Source organism: Ambystoma mexicanum, chromosome 4p (assembly GCF_040938575.1).
Source record: "Ambystoma mexicanum isolate Mex_15411 chromosome 4p, UKY_AmexF1_1, whole genome shotgun sequence".
Classification (NCBI taxonomy): domain Eukaryota; kingdom Metazoa; phylum Chordata; class Amphibia; order Caudata; family Ambystomatidae; genus Ambystoma; species Ambystoma mexicanum.
The window spans coordinates 560,187,430-560,210,989 of record NC_090927.1 but is presented as its reverse complement, the minus strand read 5'-3'; positions in this window follow the sequence as shown (position 1 = coordinate 560,210,989).

Sequence of the window (23,560 nt, the reverse complement as noted above, 5' to 3'; positions counted from 1 at the left end):
GGAGTATTTTGAATGGATTTCTATGTGTGTTCCTACTTTAAGATGCTGTATAAAGTAGGTGGAACCCATGGGGATCTCCAGCCTTTTATACATTAAAAACAGTATTGGCAAAGATAATAGTTTTAGAAAATGTATAACTATTAGAAGTTTGCCAGACACTGCTTTTAAATGCCCAGGAACTCGCACCATTCTGCAAATGCTAACATAAATGGCCACTTCATATGGCTATGGCAATACTGGACAAAAAGGCATTTTTCAAACTAAAACTGTTGGCATTCATGGTGCTTGCTCACTATATGGAAGCTTAGTATCATTAGTACATTTGATCTTATGAAAAGACTAAGTACTGTTACTACGTCCTGAGACTTTCATAACATATGGCGAAGGTCACTCCAAGGGTGTACAATAGGAATGGATTACAACAATACAATGAAGATATTTTGGATTGTAATCTGTTGTTCTCATATGTTTCACTACACTTTATTTCCACTTTAGCTGCTACAGTGAATTTTGATGAATTATGACAGTTGAAGCCACAACATATTGAACGCAGTAGGTTGCAGGGCATTCATGTTGTGTTTAAGACTGGCAATTAATTTCAGCAGACTTTCTGAATACAAGCATAGTTATAGCTGTTCTCTATTTTTAATAGAAACTTGAATCTGATCTGTGCTGTAAACGTAATGCATTAAAGTATTGGGCAAGTAGAGTTTGGTTTGAGTCTATCAACACCAACTCACGTTCTTACATCTTACTTTCAAGAATATATATATTGATTCGGAACAGAAAGCATATGATGTGTGTATAAAGATAGAAGCATTGAGTGGAGACTTAAAAGGCAGATTCTTTTTGAATGAGTGATGTGGTAGTTAGTGGCTGAGAATGGGTACAGGTGTTAGAATGGGCATGAATGTGTGGGTATATAAAGAAACAGTAAGCCTCAGCTATGTGTCCCTTTTTATATTGATATTTGCCTACTACCTGTTTTGCAGGCGATTTGTCTGTGTCCTAAATATGGCACTTAATAATTACTTAATAGCAGAAAGAGCGAAAAATATATATAAAGTGTACATTTTTATTTTCAGAACTGTAGTATTGTGTGGTAACCATATCTAACAGGTGGGAGCTCCTATACTTTGTGCAATTACCAGTACTTAGAGTATTTTAATTTAGTTGGTTCATTAGAGCTTTTGACTGCATACACTATACTGATTGTATATTCAATGTTTTATATGTGTATACATTGGTCTTGAAGTTTAAATATTAATTATCGTCTCTTTTTCTTGAGTATAGATTAAGAGCACCTTCAAAGAAATGGGCTTTAAGCAACAGAAGAAAGAAACTATTTTTGCAGGGAAGTAAAGTTTTTCTATCTGAAAATGTTGAGCCTGATGTTTCATGTTCTTTACAAAGCTGTAATAAGAGTAATTTGGTAATGTATGGTAATAAGCAAGTATGGTAAAATGTACAATTTGAGAGAGAAGCCCTGTCAACTACTGAATCCAGTGGAGCCATTCTGGTTTCATGTAAGCCTGTTAATAGTGTGTATTAACATCATTACAGCAAAGAGATAGTTACACAATTAAAACTAGCACTGCTTTACTTTTAAGATACAGGATTAAGTATGTGCATAAAAAATTTCCACTCACGAGTGCTCTCAAATTGAGAATTGTGAAATCAGATCATGTTCATGTCAAGCGTTTCTTGCAACAAAGAAAAATTTGAGGTAATCATTGAAAAGGCTGTTCATGTGAAAAGGACATTGTTCATTTTAGTGCTGAACAATTAAAGAAACTTGACAACAATCACAAAGAGATTGTACAACCAAGTTCAATCAATGTGTGTGCTTGAGCAAGAAAATGTGTGTGATGTTTTGGAAGAGCTTGCATACACACTTCACGTGCAGAAAGATTTTTCAGTGAAGATAGCTACAGTCAAAAATCAAATGTGAATCTTGCTATTACAGAAACTGTATAAGGATATGGAGGTAAAGGTAACATGATTTCTGAAAGGGAAGAAACAAGAAAATCAAGATCAAATGAAGAAGATACATTAGGATAGTGTTAAAGACAAGTAAGAAAAGAAAATGTAGAATGGAAATGTACTTCTGTGTGTAATATTGACAAAGACTCTTGTCGAGACTTGAAGATATTCTTACAATTATTACACAAATATAAAATGTACAACAGCAAACTAAGATGCTGCAGAAAATTGATAATTGTGAATTCTGTGAAAGAACTGGACTTCTGGGTCCCTCTCTTGCCTGTCTTGAGAAAGGGAGATGTGACAGTCAGTTTTGTTGCATTCGTTTGCTGGCTACACATCATAGCAAAAATGAATATCTTCTTAAACTGTATGAGTGCAAAAAGCCAAGTATGTCACTTGTACTGTTAAATAAGGTGTTGACTACTGTAACTACAGAAATTTGTTTCAACCCCTAAAATGGTAAAAAAACAGTCATCTGAAATATGATTTCCATGTAGAAGAATCACTTGTAGGAAGTGGCCATGATGTTCCTATCCTTTCGAAGGATCTCATTTTTCATGAGTATGGTCAACGAATGGCAATTTTTTAATCTTCTGGAAGTGAAAACCTTGAGTTTGTTTGCGAGTCCTGTAGATGCACATTCTACAGAAGTCAATACTGCAAAGTGTACATACAAAACAAAGTAACAGACTGTGCAGATTATGTTTGGAATAACCCCTATCTTTATTTATTTGTAGAGGAACGATTTAGTACAAGTGGTGCACTATATTTGTGCAGATACTGTTTCAGTATGTTAAAAATAAGAAACATTTCTACAATAAGCATATTGAACAACCTGGTGGTGACGAAATTCCTGTTGTGAAGTGAATGCATTGCAAACTGTTAATCATTTTCAGGTTACTGTTAGACTACAAAAAGGTGTCAAAACACCTTAAAAAGTAATTGGTGCAAGGTCTGAAAGGCAAAGTTGTGTGCACATGAATACTCTGTGTGTGAGGTGTGACATTAATGATTCATTGTTTTAGTGAATGGTGTTGCTACCAAGGCCAAACAATTTCATAACAGCTTAGAGATATCACAAAGGTAACCCTTTAGAGTTTCTAGTCAATTACAATAAACTGCATAACGACAGTCTGAATATCCCAGACTTCTGCATGCAAGCTGTTGGATTAACAGTGAAGGTCAGTTTCAGCCTCTTACATGCTGAACATAACAGTATGTATGAGCATTACACTATTCTTCCTCTACACTCTCAAGACGTGATGGGTGATAGTCCTGAATTATATAAAACTGAACAAACAAAAGGTAAACCTGTCAATGTCTGGGGAAAAACCTTTAGAAACTCGTTGTCTCCCTATTCTTGTTCCCACTGGAAATTGTGACAGCTTGGATGATCAGAAAGTCCCCATTACTTCCTCAGAATACCGTTGCACACCTATGTATTCTGAAGATTCCATATTCTGCACCAATACTAAATATATTTTTCGCTTATACAATGAAAGTTAATTTTCGACACTGTGCTATTCTGTTGCTGATACCCATCAAATGGGAACTAGAGTTCAGAATGACTCTGCAACAGGTAAAACAAAATAATGACGTCCTATAAGGCAACATTACTAATATCATTGCCACTATGAGAGGAACCAAAGAATATTGGTACAAAAAAACATTCTAAAGTTCTATGCATGCTCCGAAACCTGGGTCCTCCAGCTTCGTTTGTGACTTTAAGTTGCGCATTGTATGCCTGGGATGATCTTGCACACTGGATTCAGAAAAGTAATCCAACTAAAGGTGGTGTACTGCACTTGACATCAGCAGAATTGTGTGCCATAGACCCTGTTAGTGTATCTATATTTGTCCTACACTGATTTTTAGCAATGTTACATGTATATGCAATAAAGAAAATGATCCACTAGGCATCTTGGAACATTACTTTTGGAGTAAAAAGTACACATCTTGTGAGCTCCACATATACATAAACATTAAGGACTGTTTTAAAACCTCTGCCTATTACCTGGTTGGAACTGTCTCTTCTTCCATTTACTATCTTTCTCTCATTTTGGTATCATTCAAAATCTAAGGTTCACAATGCAGGACGTTGTTGGAAAAATGTTTCTCCTGCTCAGGTAGCTGATCTTTTGGGAACAAAACATTCACTCTGCCATGGGCAAGGATTATTCGGATCCTTGTACTGTATTATTAAATGCCATAACTGTTACTCTAGACCTTCTTGCTCATGCCGGTAAGATAGCTCAGTGGGTTGATTGCTCGCTGCTGCAATATGAGCGTGATCTGCATGTCGCAGGTTTGAATCCCAGGATAGTCAACTCAGCCATTAATCCTTACGAGGTTGATAAATTACTACACATTTCAGTTGGGTGATATTGTATGTGTATATGTGCTCTGTAAAGTGCTTTGTATTAAGGCACTATAGAAAAAAACACATTGGGCCTCATTACGACCCAGGCGCTAATGGGTTAACGGTGCCGTAAAAGGCTGCAGTGCCGTTAACCTATTAGCGCCTAATTACGAGGTCCCTTTGTTGGACCCGACCTTAACGGCTGGTTTTACCAGCCGTTAAAGTAGGGACCCGCAAAGGGACCTTGGTTCTAAGTACGGTGCCGCAATTTGCGGCACCGTACTTAGCGCCTTCCCCATTCCCATTGAGCCCTATGGGGCAAAAATGGGAATGGGGAAGGGCCCATGGTGAATGGGGAATTACCGTCCCGCCAACCTTGGAATGGGGCGGTAATTCCGCCATTTACCATGGCAGACCCCGGCATGGACCATGGTGCTAATAGTACCATGGTTTAGCACCGGGGTCGTAATGAGGCCCATTATCATTAAAGTGGGTTTGAGTCGTTCTAAGTTGTCTGCCCCTTGGTATTCTTGGGACCTCAGATTACCGAAACAGGTATGTTGTCGGTCACAATGCAAATGGTGCACCTGTTATGAGTCAGAGGTGAAACAAGAGTAGAAACAGGCATTGTCATGTATCAGGCGGCTATTAAATTAGCTAAATCTCAATACTATGCAGAATACATAAATGTGGAAACTCTTGGCTCCACCTTCTCCTATGATTGATCCGTCTCGCTCCCAAGCTATCTGCTACTCAATTAGTTCTGTTTTTCTTGAGAATATCTCTACGATCCAACGCCTGATCGATTCTGCAGGTCTTGGTTTTTTAGACGCTACCAGGTATATCCAGTGATCCAGTGCTAGTGGAATTTCAGAACCTTTTAGGTTTGAGCCTGTCACTGATGAGGCTGTTTTCTCTGCTTTAGGTAAGCTTAAATCTGCATCTCCACTAGACCCTATTCCTCTTTATCTCATTCAGTCTCTACTGGTGGATACTATCTCTTTCTTCACTGTAGCTCTTCAATATTCCTTTACTAATGGTGTGATCACTGCCCCTCTTAAACATGCACTGGTCACTTCACTTCTATAGAAGCTTCAATTGAATCGTTCCTCTCCAGCTAATTATCGGCCCATATCTCTTCTGCCGATTCTCATAAATGTATGGAATTGATTGTTCTCCGCAACTCTTAATGTTTCTTGAATCTAATCATCTTTTGTATCCTTGTCACTCTGGATTCAGGCCTTTGATGGGCACGGAATCAGTGATGATCTCTATCTTGGATGACATAGCACTAACCTAGAATTGCAAACAGGTTTTGATTTTCCTCGACCCCTCTGCAGGCTGTTGATACAATAGATCATGGCATTTTTCTCCAGCGTCGGGCAACTGCTGATGTTTCTAGATGCACCTTTGCATGGTTTTATTCTTTCTTATCTGAGCAAACACAAACTGTGTCTTTATTTCCATTTCTGTCAGCTCAGGTTACAGTTTCTTGTGGTGTTCCTCAGGGTTCTTCTCTCTGTCTTCTCTCCTTTTCAATCTTAATTTACATCCTTTGGCAGACCTAATTATGTATCGTGATGTACAATTTTATACATACGCACTGGTTTTTGACGACTTTCCAGTTTCCGACCCACCTTCCAAATTAAGTACATGTTTACCAGCCATTGACAATTGGATGTCCACAAATTAACTGAAATGATATCGAGATAAAAATGAGATTTTGGTGTCCGGTTCTCCCAATTGTACCATATCTTGGCATACAGATTTCTGGATGGATTCCTTGGGGCCGTGCCCAACCCCCACGTGCATCAGTCAAGCATCTAGGCATCAAACCTCTTCCAACTGGGTCTCGAGAAGCACAGATTTCAGCAGTTTGGGTCTCAGGATTTCTTAAACATAAACCCCTTAGGATGTTTTTATTTGCAATTATCGCCATTTTGATCCACAGTAGTCACTGCTTCTATTATGGGATCTCTGGACTACTGTAATGGTATTTACCTTGATTAACCTAATTTCTTGTTCAACGTCTTCAGACCTTACAAACTGAGCAGCAGGCTTTACCCTCAATGCACCTACATTTGTGTGCGTGCCTGCTGTTGTATCAGCTTAATTGTCTCCCTGTGAAAAGCCAAATCAATTTGAAGATATTATGTTTACATATCGGGTTATCCATCAAGCTGTTCATCTTTTTCTCCAATCTAAACACATTCTCTATACTCATGTTAACGTTTTTCTATTGCCCTCTCTGAGGCTTGGGCAGGAGGCTGATCCGTCTTGGTCCTTCCCCCGACATATCAGAATTCTCTTCCATGTAACTTATGAGAGATATCTGAACATTTTTGCCTTTGTAAGGCTCTTAAAGCTTCTTTTTTTCTGATTGGCGTCTTTGATCGTTCTTATTGCTGCCTTCTTTTGTGGGTTAACGATGCTCCACAGTTTGGTACAGTGATGTTTGATGAATCCAATGGAGTCATCACGGATTCCCTGGCGGTGATCTCCTCCCATGTAGCCAGGGGATGGCAGCCAAGCCATTATCTGATCCTGACCCTGGGGTGGGATTTATTAGGGAGGATCACATTTGAGGAAACAACTACCAAGGAGATGTTTTGACTCCATTGGTAAAGAAGCTGCATCCCCCCTTACCTATGAGGAAGACCCTCTCATACCCAAATTCTTAATGGCCTAGTGTCGCTCTAGTCAGGTCCCACCTTTGTCCCAAACAAGCACAACCCAAACAATCACCTTTTGTTTCTAATGTGCATTTCTGTGAAATCCAAGAGAAAAACCTTTTAAGAGTTAGAAGTCCAATGGTATACATGGACACTAGCTCCCATAATCTTCAGGTGCTGAGACAGAAGGAGGATGGAGGAGTTTGTGCAAACTGGTGGATGCTCAAAGTATAACATGCAGGCTAGTTGTTTTTCCCAGGCCATCAGGGCGTGGGACATTTAAAGATGACAACCACACTGTCAAGTTGAGCAGTGCAGGAGATACGTTACCACATAGGCTGTGGCTCATGAATGTGAGGCAAGTACTGGTCAACTTCTGCAAAAAGAAATACACAAAGAAGAACTTTTGGCAGCTGAATTGGCAAAGGATAAGCCTGAGGGAAGTCAAGACTCAGTTTAAGGGAATGAAAATGTGTTAGGAGGTCCAACTTTTTAGACAGATGTTGAGATTGCCATGGAGGAAGTGAAGAGTGCAATGCAAAAAGTACAATGTTCACATATAAATGTACAAACGGTAGTAAGTAGGCTAAATGAAGAGCAGAAGGCTATCAATGAGAAGATAAAAGATGAATGTTCCTGTGTCCACGACTATCCTACATTGATGTATTTTAGTGGGCATGCTGGTACAGAAAATGATTTTCTAATTTGAGCATTGAAACCAATGATATAACAAGTGACTTAATTGCTATGGGATATGTATTGCGACTGCTCCCATATCCTTGGCAGCATTTAAAATACATGGGGGCTGATTCATGGAAATATTTGTGCCAAAAAACGAGGATTTGTGCGCCATGCTGCCCGCAAATCCTTGTTTAAAAAATGGGTATTTGCGGGCAGAATGGCGCACAGTTTTTCGCCGCAAATAATTCATTGAATCAGCCCCATGGTGTTATCTTACATTGGTTGTTGATACTACCAGTGGAGCATGACAATAAACCTGAATATTGGATACTTGCATCAAATGCAGAAAAAGAAGTAAGGAGAGTTCTGAAAAAATGAAATGTCTTTATTGTGGATGAAGTGAGCCGGTGTCTAACGTGATGATAGCTTCCATTTACTTGTGAATGATAGAGGTCTTGAGGATTCACAAAGATGTTTTGTTTGGAGGTAAACGTCCTAGATTCTGGAGATTTGTTAAAGTTAACTCCGATGAAAGGTCAACCAGTCTTCAAGCTACTTCAATCGAATATAAACTATAGATAGCATTGCTAATGTGAATCTCTGAAATTATTTTGAATATAAAGAGTTATAAATAACATGAGGAAGTCTGCAGATTCACAGGGTAATTCATAGAATCCAGCGCACAAGTAGCGCACGCGGCTGGCGCACAGCGTGCGCCTGCGATAGTCTGCGCCAGGCACGTGCGCTAAAACTGATTTCCGCGCACAGCGTATTCATGGATTTCATGCTCCCAAACCAGCCGTGGCGCAGAGAATCGCAGCGAGCCTGCAGCAGCGCCAGTAACGCCCCCAAGAACGCCCTCGCGCAAGGAAAAGCCATCAAAATCGCTAAATCATCGCTAAGGGCTGCGCAAACCCTGGACCACTTCACAGGGCAGGCAAACAAGGAAAGCAAAGCGGGCAATCTTCAAAACAGGAGTACGCGGGAAGTTCTACACGCGACTAGGCAGGGAACGTGAATTACAGGGGTACGCGGGAATTATCACACGCGAACAGCCAGGGAACGCGTATTACAGGGGTAGCGGGAAGTACAACACGCGATTGGCCAGGGTACGTGCATTACAGGGGTAGGCGTGAAGTAGAACACGCGATAGGCCAGGGAACGTGTATTACAGGGGTACGCGGGAATTATCACACGCGAACAGCCAGGGTGCGTGTATTACAGGGGTAGCGGGAAGTTCAACACGCGATTGGCCAGGGAACGTGTATTACAGGGGTACGCGTGAAGTAGAACACGCGATAGGCCAGGGAACGTGTATTACAGGGGTACGCGGGAATTATCACACGCGAACAGCCAGGGTGCGTGTATTACAGGGGTAGCGGGAAGTTCAACACGCGATTGGCCAGGGTACGTGTATTACAGGGGTGCGTGGGAATTATCACACGCGAATAGGCTGGGTGGGCCCTCACAGGTGTACCCTGTACACCCTCCACGGCCCCTGCAGGCAGCCAACAAAACAGGGGACTACCCTGCACACCTGATCATGTCCCCCTGCACCCCCATCCACCAGGGGCACCCTCCACCAGGCCCCCACCCATGTCTCCCACCACCCCCACCCCCCAGCAGTGCAGGGGCACCTGCCAGCAGGCCCACACCCATGTCTCCCACCACCCCCACCCCCCATCCACCAGGGGCACCCTCCACCAGGCCCCCACCCATGTCTCCCACCACCCCCACCCACCAGCACTGTGGGGCACGTGGCCAGCAGGCAGTCAGGCAGCAGCAGATGGCAGGTGGGAGCGTGCTCAGGGCTCTGGGGGACTGTAATTTGGCCTCCTGGCCAGGAGCGTGGTCTTTCGTGTTTGAACGCGTGGACAGCCTGATAGGGAGTGATTTTGCACGTGAAAACCCCACACTCAGCGAATCGCGCGAAAAACCGTCACCAGCATATGTGCGACTATAGTTACCTGCACGTGCAGTGTCAAAGCGTGTGATTGGTGAAAATGGATCTACACGCAGGAGTGACAAAGCGTGTGATTGGTGAAAATGGATCTACACGCAGGAGTGACAAAGCGTGTGATTGGTGAAAATGGATCTACACGCAGGAGTGACAAAGCGTGTGATTGGTGAAAAGTGAGCTACACGCAGGAGTGTCAAAGCGTGTGATTGGTGAAAAAGGATCCACACGCAGAAGTGACAAAGCGTGTGATTGGTGAACATGGGCCAAGCACGTACACGCCGTAAGTGACGCTGTACGTGTGGGCCTGTATATAAGGTAGTGTAGAACACCATTTCCTTGTACGTGCTTTTCGTGGAGAGCGAGTGGGTGAATTCTGTACTTCTTGTCGTTTCACACGCGATTTACTTCACGGCGTTTCCAGTTCGTACTCCCTGTTACCTCTGACAGCTTTTTCTCTTTTTCCTCTTGTACTGGTTTACCTGGGCCTGTTCCCTCAAACAGTGTCCCCTTCTACTGTTGTCCTGTCTCCTCAGACAGCGTACACATCTTCTTTTGGCGGGGGTGTTGCCAACCAAACGCGCTCATTTTTCACGCTCTTTTACCTGGCAGACGGTGAGTCACGCACGTATCTAACTTCTGTGCTTGCCCCGTGTGTAGCCTACCCCTTCAGAGGTCATTCTAGGCTGCGTGTGACACGCATACGTTCATTGTGTTACTGGATGCCACAGCGTAGTGCAGGGTTTTCCATCAGCACACGTGGTCTAGGAGGGGTATTGTGCACGTTCCTTAACTTTTTTGGGGTGCCTGTGCGTTGCGTGACCCGTCATCTTTCCCCAGGGGTGTCATATAGCCTTGCCACTGCACTAGGGTACGAATACCATCTGGTACCCAACCCCTTTGACACCCAATTGCCCAGGACAATTGTGCACACCGACTCCCATACGCACAATAACATCAGTGCCATGGTTGGGAGGCGTGCAAGCCGTAAGGGTGGCAAAGGTGGCCGAGCCACACGTGGTGGCCGTGGAGGATCCACTAGGGGACGTGGTTGTGACTTGCAGGGTGCCCCTGTCCCCCCCAGTCTGGAGGACCAGTCAGGGACACCCATGCCCCCGCCCCCCCAGTTGAGGGTCATGTGGCTGATACCAACCCTGATCAGCCCTTGTCGGACCAGCCCATTGTGGCACCAGACCTGTCCGAGGGTGATCCCATCGCTGACATCCAGGTCAGCAGGTCCACTGCACGTGCACCGGTGCACATTGGTGTCATGATAGGTCATCTGCTGGCCCCCGTAGCCAGGGTGTGGCTCCATCCACCCCACCTCTCATACACCCTGCCAAGACTGTGTCGGTCCTAGTTCATGCACCTCAGATCAGGCCTGACCCCATCCCACTACCCCCAATGCCTGCACCTACTCCCATGCTGAGTGTGCAATCCCACACACCCAGTACTGAGTCCACCACGGCTCCTGCCCCTAGTGTCCACAGCGGCGTAGGACACTCTGGATCCCCACCCCCTTCCAAGCGCAAGAGGAAGAGTGCACGTCCGGCACAGGCTGATGCCCCAGGCACGGCTGCACAGTCCGGCCCATCAAGGAAGCCAAGCTTCACAGACGCCGAACTGAATGCACTTGTTCAGTATGTGTCAGATCATGATAGGGAAATGGTCATCGTTGCAGGGTCCAAGACCACACATGCCAGACGCCAGGCACACTGGCAGACCATTGCTGACAGAATAAGTGCCCTTGGAGTAGTGAGGCGCACAGCTAGTGATTGCCAGAAGCGCTGGAATGACCTTAAGCGCAGGGCAAAGGATAAGCTGGCCTCAAGTCATGCCGCAACCTTGGTGACTGGAGGTGGGTCCCCAGCACAGGAAATAGAACTCACACCACACAAGTCCGTAGCTGGATCCTACGTCACCGAGGGACAACTCCAAGGTGTGGGAGATCTCCCTGATTACGAGGCATCATCCGGTGAGTGCACATGCATGTGTGTATTATCCATGTGCATGGTGTGTGTGTGAAGCATTCATGTTGGGTGCCTGTCAAGGGGGTGTGTGGCAGAGTTGATAGTGGCACCCATGTGCCTCATCCAGTATGTTCAGTGCAACACCATCTGCCCACAGCACTATCCCTACTGGCAACAGTGCACATATGGCCCTACACCATGGAAGTTGCCCTTGAATTGTCATTTTGTCACTACATTGTTGCTCATACTCCCCTGTCTATTCATCTGATGTCTTACATACCATTCCTATACTTTCCCCCAGCCAATCAAGTTTCATCTTCACATGCCTGACATGCAATGATACCACATGCTAATGCGTCCTCTGTATATAAATGCCAACCAACATGCTGTCATACTGTGGATGTTGCCTTGACATCCACCTCCTACCTGTGTGCTTTGGTACCGTCTGGTTTCGAGCCCCATTCCCTCACACTCCATGATGCTCTTCATGGTCTATCTTCCATGACTTCTACAGTTCAGACCATCGTGCCCTACTCACGACACCTGCTTGCCAACAGTCAAATGAGGGCACCCTGCCCTCCAATGCGACCCACCCTATTGCTGACAAGTGCATCTGAGCCTACTCAAAGCTAACTCTCACTGACATCTGCTCATACATGCCTTTGCCTGTCCCATAGACCCTTCACAAGGTCCCTGTCCTCTCTCCTTGCTCCTCTTCCACCATCAATGGTGGGACCCGTTGGGGTGTACTCCTGGCCTCCTTCCAATCCTCAGAGGCCACAATTGATGTGCATGGTAATGGGAGCATCTCAGTCCAAGGCCCTTAGGCCAACCTCATTCTCCTTGAGAAATGCTACCCACATCTCATCAACTTCCTTTCCTCTCCTGCTGTCCCCCCTCCTCTCTCCTCATCAATCCTGCACTGCCTCCCTGCACCCTCCCATGATCCTTCTCCGCCTCCCACTCCAACTCCTACACATGCTGCACCTCTGATCTCTAGCACTCCCCGTAAGTCCTACAAGGCTGTCAACCTCCTCCACAATTACACTCCTTTCACTGCGGCTGCATCAGGCATTCCTCCGATATCTGTCACTTACATGAGGTTATGCACCTTGACATCCTTGGTCTCATGGAAACATGTCTGACGGCCAGCTCTGTCTGCATCCTTCACACACTCCTACCTGATGTTCAGGAGACCCTCTCCTTGGGCCGCCACTACTGTGCAGGGGGGGTGTGCCCTTGGCTTCCCTGAGGGTATTCCTGCCACTGTCACTCCTACTTAGACCTACTCCACTCTGGAATGGCTTGTGTGACGTCTCTCTCTACCACACCTTGACATTCACAAACTGTGCGTACTGTGTCTGGGAAAACTGGTCAAATGTACTACTTCCTTTCTGAGTGTCCTCACCTCTCCTCCTCACTCATGTCCCCAGACACAGAAATCCTCTTCCTTGGTGCTGTACGCATCCACCTGCATGCTTGTTGACCCCCCCACGTGACCTTTCTGTGACCTCAGCAACTCCCTCTCACCCTCTAGACTCCCGTCTGTCCCTACTCATTCTGCAGGGCACACTCTTGATGCTCTGATCTCATCTGACTTTCCCCTCTCCGTCCATCTCTGCACTCCTCTCTCCTGGAGTGATCACATTCTCCTCTCCTCCCAGCTCACCCTCACCACCCCACAGGCAAAGCCACCCTCACCACTGTCACACACCTTCTTGGTATTCCAACCCATGAAGTGTGTGTCAGTCGAGGCTCATGCTGCCAAAATCTCCCCCCCATCCAGCTCCCCCTTAGGCTCCCTCCCATCCTGACAGGGCCCACTCCATGCTCCACTCTATGTCAGGTACACTGGATGTCTTTGCCACGGTCATGACCACCTGTCTGAAGCCCCATGCCAATGCAGAGTCCTGGCATGACTCGGATCTTGTGAACCCAAACCACAGGTGCCGGGTGGCAGAGAGGGAATGTCCTGCATCATGCCCATCCTCTGGCAAACTGGCCTGCCACATGCTCCAAAGGCAATAGCGCCTCACCCTTTTCACCAAGATGAGATCCCCAATCCAAGGGCACATATCTGCGGCATGTGACAACTCTGCAGGACACATAGAAATCTGCAAGGACCTTGCCGAGCCAGATGCAGTGTGTACCTCCCCTGTCCCCTCCGAGCCCACAGCACTGCATGATTGTCTCTGTACCCCTATAGGCCACCCCCCCCAGCACTTGTCTGCGCCTAACACCATCTGCCCTTGACGTTAAGTCCTACTTACCTTGTACAGCACTTCCAGCCGCCACTTCCCCTTGCACATCATTGTGCCACCCACCCCTGCACTTGCCTGACATGAATGACACCAGCACCAGTAGGATTGTTGACTGGCATCCCCTTCTGCCCCACCACCCCTCAGTGCTCCGCTGTACCTTCATACATTTCTGGACCGGTGCTTCACGAATGCTATATGATTCCTTTACAGGTGATGGGGAGGTGGAATCACATTGTTTACTGCATTTTGTTGATGTAGACAAGGCACTGTGCATCGTGGCCAATTTGGACTAGCAGATCCATGTACAACATGTTAACCTATTGATGTGATGATGCAATGTCAGGACCAGAGTGGTTGAAATCCAAAAAAGTTGCCCTCCTCTCCCTCTTCACTTGGTGGCTATGTCACATGCCATGTGTGTGATGGCATGTGCCTTTGACATGGCAATCACCGGCCAATGTGTGATGGCAGTGCTAGGCAGCATGGTGAGCAGGCGTTGCTCTCCAATCTGTACATTGTATGCCCTGAGCCTCCCCTACAGACCCAGTGATGGTGAATGCATAGGAGGTCTCCCAGTCATGTGGGACATGTGTCGTAGAACTACTGCCTCTGTTGTTCATCAGCCCTTGTTGCATGCCATGATGCTAATGCCTGTTTCCATTTTTCTCTTTCATGTCTTTGCAGGGGACGAAGCACTTGTTGATGCTGGGGATGTGGTGGTTGAGCCGTCCCAGGAGGGCAACCCGTGCCGACCTTCCACAAGTGAGGGACGTGGTGTGTTTGTGGGTGAAAACCCACAAGTGCTGCAGGTCGTGCTGTCGAGGGGTGTCTCTGGTGGTTCCTCCCCCGAGCAGTATTCAGGTGTAGACTCGGAGGATGACACCTATGTGCAGTCGCAGGTGAGTGTTCTTGGGAGAGAATCTCCTCTGTCCGACCCACCTGCAGCCGGGCCATTGCCCTCAATGGGGATGTCAGTGTCGGCAGCTCAGCCTCCGGTGGTTACGGATGCAGGGCCACACCACACAATCTCTGATCCTGTTCCTGGGGCTGCAGATCAGAGAGGGAATGCAGTCCTGCAGCCTGAGGCCTTGCCGGCACAGCAAGGCGCAGTCCGCCTTGCCCCAGGCAGGTGTGGTGCCCGTCAACGTGGTGGCCGTATGCCACCTGGCAATACCGCTTGGGAGCAATCCATCTACGGTATGGCCACCCAACAGGCAGCATCATCCGAGATGATTGCACAGGCCATGGATAGGGTGGCCACTTCCATTGTCCCCCCAGAAAGGCTGATGGAGCGACTGGAGCAGGCTACAGAGTCCATCTGCCAGGCACACAGGGAGGATATGTTGGCGTCCAACATGGACAGGCGGGCGGCACTGGCGACTCTGCGGGAATCACTTTCCATGGAGTCCCAGCGCCACAGGGAAGGCCTGAGGGAGAATTCCATCACCTCAGGTCGACCCTGTTAGAGCTTGAGGCTTCATCCCATAGAAGGACAGAGGAGCAGCTGGAGCGTCTGACACGGACGCTCTCAGCCGAGATGCAGGCAACTCGTGCGCAGGTCAGGTCATCCCGGAAGTTACTGCATGGGGACCTCCGCATGATTATAACCCAGAACCAGAACTACCAGACCCGCCTGCTTGCAGCCATGGAGGAGCAAACTCGTGCTTTGCGTGGGCTGCCTCCCATTGTCACACCATCTTCTGAGGCAGCTCCCCCACCTCCTGAGTCAGCTGCAGGGTCTGGCCAGAGCGATAGCGACTCATCTCCCACAACAGAGTAGCCGTGTGGGCCACGAGCCTATGAGGTGTTTTAGTGTCCCATGATCCACACAGGTGGATTGTGGCGTGCATCCTGTCCTCGGACCTCATAGGTGCCCCCCCCCCCCGCCGGCCCTTTCATGGCCATTTTTTCTCAATTTTTTTTTCTTTTTCAAGAGTGTTGCCTTGTGTGGGTACCTGGGCATACACTGTATTGTGGCTGGGCACATGCAGGCTTGTCCTGAGTTTGGTTTCGATGCTTGGGTACCAGACATCCACACCCCTCCTGCTTCCGTTTCCATGGGCTTGCAAAGGGTGTGCCCAAGTGACAGCAAATTACACGGTGACATTGGACTCCCATGAGCTGTTGGCCAGTCCATAGTCAATACTGTGTAGACATTCATAGTGTACATTGTTGTTGCACCTAACTGTGCATGATGGTTTGATATGTGCCTCTACTTACATATGTTGCTCATGTTTTGCAGGTATTTCACACAGTTCTTCACACGGGCATACTCTCTGGAGTCAGACTACATGTCGGTAGATGTGCACTGACACTTTTGCGTGGCGCCATCACTGTACATCTGGACGGTGAGGACATACCAGCAGAATCAGGTAATGAGACTACCATTGATTACATGCATTGTGTCTTGTTTGGGTGGGCTTCAGGGTGGGTTGGTGTGTAATTTGATTGAAATTACTCTTACACAGGTGTGTAGTAGTGGCTCCAGCGCGGTTAGCTGTTCAAGTGCGGCTATGTTCCATTTGGGGCACTGCTATTTGTGACACCGGTGTCATGTTGTGATGGCCAGTTTGTTTGCTCTCACATACCATGACATGGTGCCCTCAGTGGCGGGACTGTGAAGGGAATGGGTGACATGGCAATGTTGGCATGTAGTGAATCGCCTGTGGCAATGCATATTTGATTGATGGAGTTGTGTCTTTTCGTTGTGATGCATTGCTGGTGTATGTGTAGGTAGGGGTGCACACATAGTGACACTTCCATGTTAACAATCTCAGGCTGATGTGTATCTGACAGTTTATTGTCAAGTAATTTTGTGACATTGTCAGGTAGTGTCATCATTGATTGTCAGATGGTATGTGCCAGAGCAGTGTGCACTAGCCAGCACTGTGATTCCTAGGTGAAGAAGTTGGCCACCAGTTGCGTACGGGCTGCCTCCCCCCGTGCCCTTTCCCCTCCCATGCGCAGCGGGCGTGCATGTGGTTGTGGATGTGGGGGCACCACCATGTCCACGGGCAGGCCCCGGCGTGGTTGCAACGTTGTGCAGGACACATGCTGCCACTATGATCCTGCACACTATTCGGGGAGCATATAACAGCTGCCCGCCAGAACGGTCAAGGGAGCGAAAGCGTGACTTCAGCACTCCGAATGTGTGCTCCACTATGCCCCGTGTTGCAATGTGGGCTGTGTTGTACCTTACCTCGGGTGGCGTGGTGGGGTTCCGGATTGGGGTCATCATGTGGGGGCTGATAGGGTAGGCACTGTCCCCTGCGGAGGTGGTGATGGGTATCATTAGTGGTGTTGTGTCATGACCCAGTATCTGACATGCATGCATGTGCAGTGGCATTCATGCTCACCAAGCAGCCATGTATCTCCATGCTGGCCAGCCTCTAGGTCCCGGCATAGGGTAGACATTCTGTAGATGAAGCTGTCGTGGGTGGACCCGGGATAGTTGGCATATACTGATGTGATTATTCCCTTGGCATTGCATACAACTTGCACGTTGATGGAATGCCAGTGCTTGCGGTTTCTATAGATGTGCTCTGTTGCCCTGGGTGGACGCACTTTGGGGAATTGAGCCACACCATAGAATTCCTGGATGCACGTCCGCCTTTCTGCATGAGTCCTGGGGAGATATATGTGCCTGCGGACTGATGGCCGTGCAGTGATGATGTTCAAGACCTGGTGTAGGCAGCGTGACTGCGTGGCCTGTGACACACCACCCACTATGGCACTTGTCCGCTGAAAGGATCCAGTGGCCAAGAAGTGCAGTACATTCAGGACCTTCTGCAGGGGGCTGAGTGCTTGGGAGCACAGGGTGGGTGATGTGAGGTCATCCTCCCACTCACTGACCAGGTCCAGTATGATGTGTGCTGGAAACCTGTACCTCCCATACACCTGGTCATCAGGCATCCCGAATAGGCTGGTTCTGGGTGTGAATATTCTGGCCCTGACTCTCCTCCTCCTCCTCCTTTGGTAGCCCACTGCCACTGCTGCTAGGAACGGTATGTTCATCCTGGCATCTGGCTTGTTTATTGAAAAGTGCGCAAATTAATGCCTTGCGCGTGTTCTAGGCGAGCGTGTGACCCTCGCACCCCTGGAATCTAGTTCCCACTCCAATAGCGTGTGGAAATTCCCACGCAGCAGGCATACAGGTGCGCTGACGTACTTGCGTGTGTAAGTGCCCGCGCACCCCTGAAATACACGTACATAGGCCAATCGCGTGTACGCGCACTTTTGGCCAATTACACGCGATGAAATACACGTACATAGGCCAATCGCGTGTACGCGCACTTTTGGCCAATTACACGCGATGAAATACACGTACATAGGCCAATCGCGTGTACGCGCACTTTTGGCCAATTACACGCGATGACACTCTGACGTGCAGTATTTCCACGTGTGCTCCGTCATCACGTGCTGAGTGGGGAACGCCCGTGCGGATCACGTCAGACGCGCTTACGCGGTGAGGGACTCTGGTCCAATAGAATCGCGTATGCGTGCTGACGCACTTACGCGCTAAGGGCCTTTCCTCGGATTTCACGCTGACGTGCAGGAATTTCACGTGCCAAATCACTCCGTATCAAGCTGGCCACCCGAAAACACACGGAACACCACGCTCCTGCCCAGAAGGCCGAATTACTGCCCCCCCAGTGCCCTGAGCAGCCTCCCACGTGCTATCTGCTGCTGCCTGCCTGCCTGCCTGCCTGCTGCCACCGTGCCCTGCCATTTGGTGCCTGCACATCAGCCATCTGCAGGGGTCCAGTTGCTGTGTCCACCCCTGCTGGAACTGAAGACTCCCAACTGGGATTACATCGCTCCACAGCCCAGCCCCAGGACCCAGTTGCCCACCCACACCTGCCTCTGGGGTTGCCATGTCGGGCACTTCCACATCTGGCACCAGTGGCAACCCCAGGCCAGAGGGGCAGAGGGGCACCAGCTTCACTGCCACCGAAGTTGGTGTCCTGGTGGAGCATGTCCTGGGGCAGTATGATGCCCTCTTTGGATCGTCCCGCGCCAGCAAGGAAGGACGGGAGAGGATCTGGGCCGACTGTGTGGTTGCCATCAACGCGGAGGGGGTGGCAACCCGCAACATCCAGAAGATCAAGAAGCGCTGGGAGGACTTGAGGTCCAGGACCCTTGTGAAGGCCCGGCGCCTCGTGGAGGGGGGCCGGGGCCGCATGAGTTCCATCCAGAAGAGGGTCCTGGAACGCGTACGCCCAGCGCTCCACGCCCAGGTCCTTGAGAGGGAGGCCCGTCTGGAGTTGAGCGGTAAGTGTGCAAGCATTACTGTGTGAGACAGGGCATGTTGCGGTGTGCTGGTTCTATGATACTTGCCTGTATGTGTGCCATGGGCCATGTATGCATGTATGTGTGCAGGGACATCATGGTCATGCATGTGCGACCAGTGATGTGTGACCCACATGGTTGTTGCATGTGTTGAAATGCGGCATGGGGAGCCCTATGCAGATTTAGGACATGAGAGCATGCCAGTCTCTGTTCCTGGACATGGATGGGGGTGAAGGATGGGTGCTGATGCCAGGTACATATATGGTAGCCATGTCTGTGTGCCTGACCTGCGTGTCTGTGACTTGTGCATGCCATGGATGCATGACACATGTGTGTGACAATGCACAGATTCAGTGACGCACCCAATTTACCCTTGTTTCGCCTGTGTTCGTTGTGTTTGGGGCCAGATGGATGTGACTGAGGTGAAGTGTGTGCATGTGATATGCATGAGCCATGATGCATGTGAGTTACATATCATTGAATGTTTCAAGAGTCAATTGGACATGCATGGAAATGTGCATGGCATGCACCATGCCTGTTACTGTGTGTGTTTTGCCTGGACTGACCCATGTGTTGTGGAGGGACATGATGGAAGTGTACTTTGACAGTGGTGCTCATCTGCTATTGCTTCCTGTCTAGGGGACCATTGTACAGTAGCCTGATGCTTGTGTCCTTTGTCTCCCTCTACGCAGCGGCTAGTGAAGAAGAGGGCGGAGACGGCGCTGTGGAGCAAGGCGGCAGGGATGCCCCCACGGCTGCAGCGGAAGGGGTGGGTGAGCCCCCACAGGGGCCTGCTACAGCGGGAGACGGTGAGGAGCCATCCAGGTTGGTGGTTTGCACAGAGGAGGAGGAGGCCGACACTGGTGCACACATGGGGCCTGGTGGGAGCATCCCTGCTGGTGCAAGTGGTGCAGTCCAGGGCCAGGGGCAGGAGGCAGCACAGGTCACCGTGGAGGTGCCTGTGCATGTCGCTGTCCCTGACCCTGTGAGTGCACCACCATGCACCAGCAGGGATGCCCCGTCCCAGGCCCGTCCGCAGGTAGAGGGGATGTCCATGTCAACTGACTCCCCTCCACCTGCGGCCGTGGGAACCCCTGGCCGCGTGGAGCAGGTCCTGATTGGGGTCGCGATGCGCACGGCTGTGATTCGTGATGACGTGCGTGCTTCCCGGGAGGAGCACGCACGTCATCACGAAGTGCACCGTGCCGACGTGGCCCAATTGGGATCGGCCATGTTCGGGGGTTTCCTGCATGTGTTGGCCAATCTGACGGCCCTCTCCTCCTCTGTGCAGGCTATCCACCGGTCGTTCTCCTTGCCGTCTTCCGGCCCAGATGCCACCATGGCCGCCTGTGGACCTGCCCCGACCAATGCAGCCAGCTCGGTGGGGATCCCATCCCTACCACAGTTGGGAGTCGGAGGTCCAGCAGGGGTGGACAACACAGCAAGTGGACCCCAGCAGATGGAAGATGTGCCGGCATCATCGGGCAGGGCACTTGCACGACGGCGTCGGTGGTTACCATCAGCCTGGATGCCGTCGTGCTGGCAGAGGCAGTGGCGTCGGAGGCAGCAGCGGGCTCGACGTGGGAGGCATCATGGCTCAGGGCCATCAAGATCAGAGGGGCAGGCATCGGCCGGAGGGCAGGGCAACCCTGGCATGGCAGTGTGTTCCGTGTGGGAGGAGTTTGGCCAGCGGATAGGTGCGGAGCGGCAGCGGGCGGAAGAGGAGCGGCTCGCCATGGCCAGGGCGGAGATCTCCATGCGTCGGGCATTGAGGCGGGCTGAGTGCCTCGAGGAGGCTCGCAGGGATTTTGGTGAGCACATGGGGTTGTCCCTGCGAGACCTCGGGGCCAGGACAGAGTCCCGCCTCCAGGACATTGACATGGAGTTCGAGGATGCCCTGGCCAGCATCACCAAGTGAGCCGCAGGACTTGCCCGCTGCCTTTGTATATAGTTTTTTAGTTAGTTAGTGCTAGGTTTCCTTTATTTATTTTTATTATTTTGGACCGCTCGGACAATGGCCACTTTTTTGTACATAATTTTTTTATTAGTTAGTATTAGGTTTCATTTGTGGTGTTGGGCTCATGGACCCTGGAACATTCCTGTATATATTGTAATTTTTTGGGAGATACATTTTTTTATTTTCTTATTGTTTACACCATGACGTAATGGTTTTTCTTTGATTTCCTACTACATGGTTTTGCTTTGGACAAATTCTATTTATTTTTTAATCCTTTGTTTTTTGGTTTATCTTTTTTGTTCTCGGACATGGACCTTTTATTTACTTTGCCACATAGTTGTATGTTTTATTAGTTTACTTATTTTATGTTTTTAATACATTTTTATATTATCTTACACTTGTGTTATTTTCTCTTTGGTTTCTTACATGTCATGATATGGGTTTTGACATTCACTTGCACCCATTGTGTATGTGTGTGTGACGGACATGTGTTCTTTTGCATACTTGCCTTTGGGGTTGTGTCATGTGATTGCATTCACTATGTGGGTGCATGCAATCCTTGCCTGGGTGTTTGTGCTGGGTATGCTGGACATTACTGCCATGATTGTGTATCGTCAGGAACTGGGGCCAGGGGGACATGGGTGGGGGCCTGCTGGCAGGTTCCCCACAGTGCTGGGGGTGGGGGTGGTGGGAGACATGGGTTGGACATGGGTGGGGGCCTGCTGGCAGGTTCCCCACAGTGCTGGGGGTGGGGGTGGTGGGAGACATGGGTGGGGGCCTGGTGGAGGGTGCCCCTGGTGGATGGGGGGTGGGGGTGGTGGGAGACATGGGTGGGGGCCTGGTGGAGGGTGTCCCTGGTGGATGGGGGGTGGGGGTGGTGGCAGACATGGGTGGGGGCCTGGTGGAGGGTGCCCCTGGTGGATGGGGGGTGGGGGTGGTGGGAGACATGGGTTGGACATGGGTGGGGGCCTGCTGGCAGGTTCCCCACAGTGCTGGGGGTGGGGGTGGTGGGAGACATGGGTGGGGGCCTGGTGGAGGGTGTCCCTGGTGGATGGGGGGTGGGGGTGGTGGGAGACATGGGTTGGACATGGGTGGGGGCCTGCTGGCAGGTTCCCCACAGTGCTGGGGGTGGGGGTGGTGGGAGACATGGGTGGGGGCCTGGTGGAGGGTGTCCCTGGTGGATGGGCGGTGGGGTGGTGGGAGACATGGGTGGGGGCCTGGTGGAGGGTGTCCCTGGTGGATGGGGGGTGGGGGTGGTGGGAGACATGGGTGGGGGCCTGGTGGAGGGTGTCCCTGGTGGATGGGGGGTGGGGGTCGTGGGAGACATGGGTTGGACATGGGTGGGGGCCTGCTGGCAGGTTCCCCACAGTGCTGGGGGTGGGGGTGGTGGGAGACATGGGTGGGGGCCTGGTGGAGGGTGTCCCTGGTGGATGGGGGGTGGGGGTGGTGGGAGACATGGGTTGGACATGGGTGGGGGCCTGCTGGCAGGTTCCCCACAGTGCTGGGGGTGGGGGTGGTGGGAGACATGGGTGGGGGCCTGGTGGAGGGTGTCCCTGGTGGATGGGGGGTGGGGGTGGTGGGAGACATGGGTGGGGGCCTGGTGGAGGGTGTCCCTGGTGGATGGGGGGTGGGGGTGGTGGGAGACATGGGTGGGGGCCTGGTGGAGGGTGTCCCTGGTGGATGGGGGGTGGGGGTGGTGGGAGACATGGGTTGGACATGGGTGGGGGCCTGCTGGCAGGTTCCCCACAGTGCTGGGGGTGGGGGTGGTGGGAGACATGGGTGGGGGCCTGGTGGAGGGTGTCCCTGGTGGATGGGGGGTGGGGGTGGTGGGAGACATGGGTTGGACATGGGTGGGGGCCTGCTGGCAGGTTCCCCACAGTGCTGGGGGTGGGGGTGGTGGGAGACATAGGTGGGGGCCTGGTGGAGGGTGCCCCTGGTGGATGGGGGGTGGGGGTGGTGGGAGACATGGGTTGGACATGGGTGGGGGCCTGCTGGCAGGTTCCCCACAGTGCTGGGGGTGGGGGTGGTGGGAGACATGGGTGGGGGCCTGGTGGAGGGTGTCCCTGGTGGATGGGGGGTGGGGGTGGTGGGAGACATGGGTTGGACATGGGTGGGGGCCTGCTGGCAGGTTCCCCACAGTGCTGGGGGTGGGGGTGGTGGGAGACATGGGTGGGGGCCTGGTGGAGGGTGTCCCTGGTGGATGGGGGGTGGGGGTGGTGGGAGACATGAGCAGGTGTGCAGGGTAGTTCCCTGTGGTGTGTGCTGCCTGCAGGGGCCGTGGAGGGTGTACAGGTAATGCCTGGGAGCACACAGCCAATTCGCGTGTGGAACTTCCCGCGCACCCCTGAAATCCACGTACCCGGCCATATCGCGTGTGGAACTTCCCGCGCACCCCTGAAATCCACGTAGCCGGCCATATAGCGTGTGG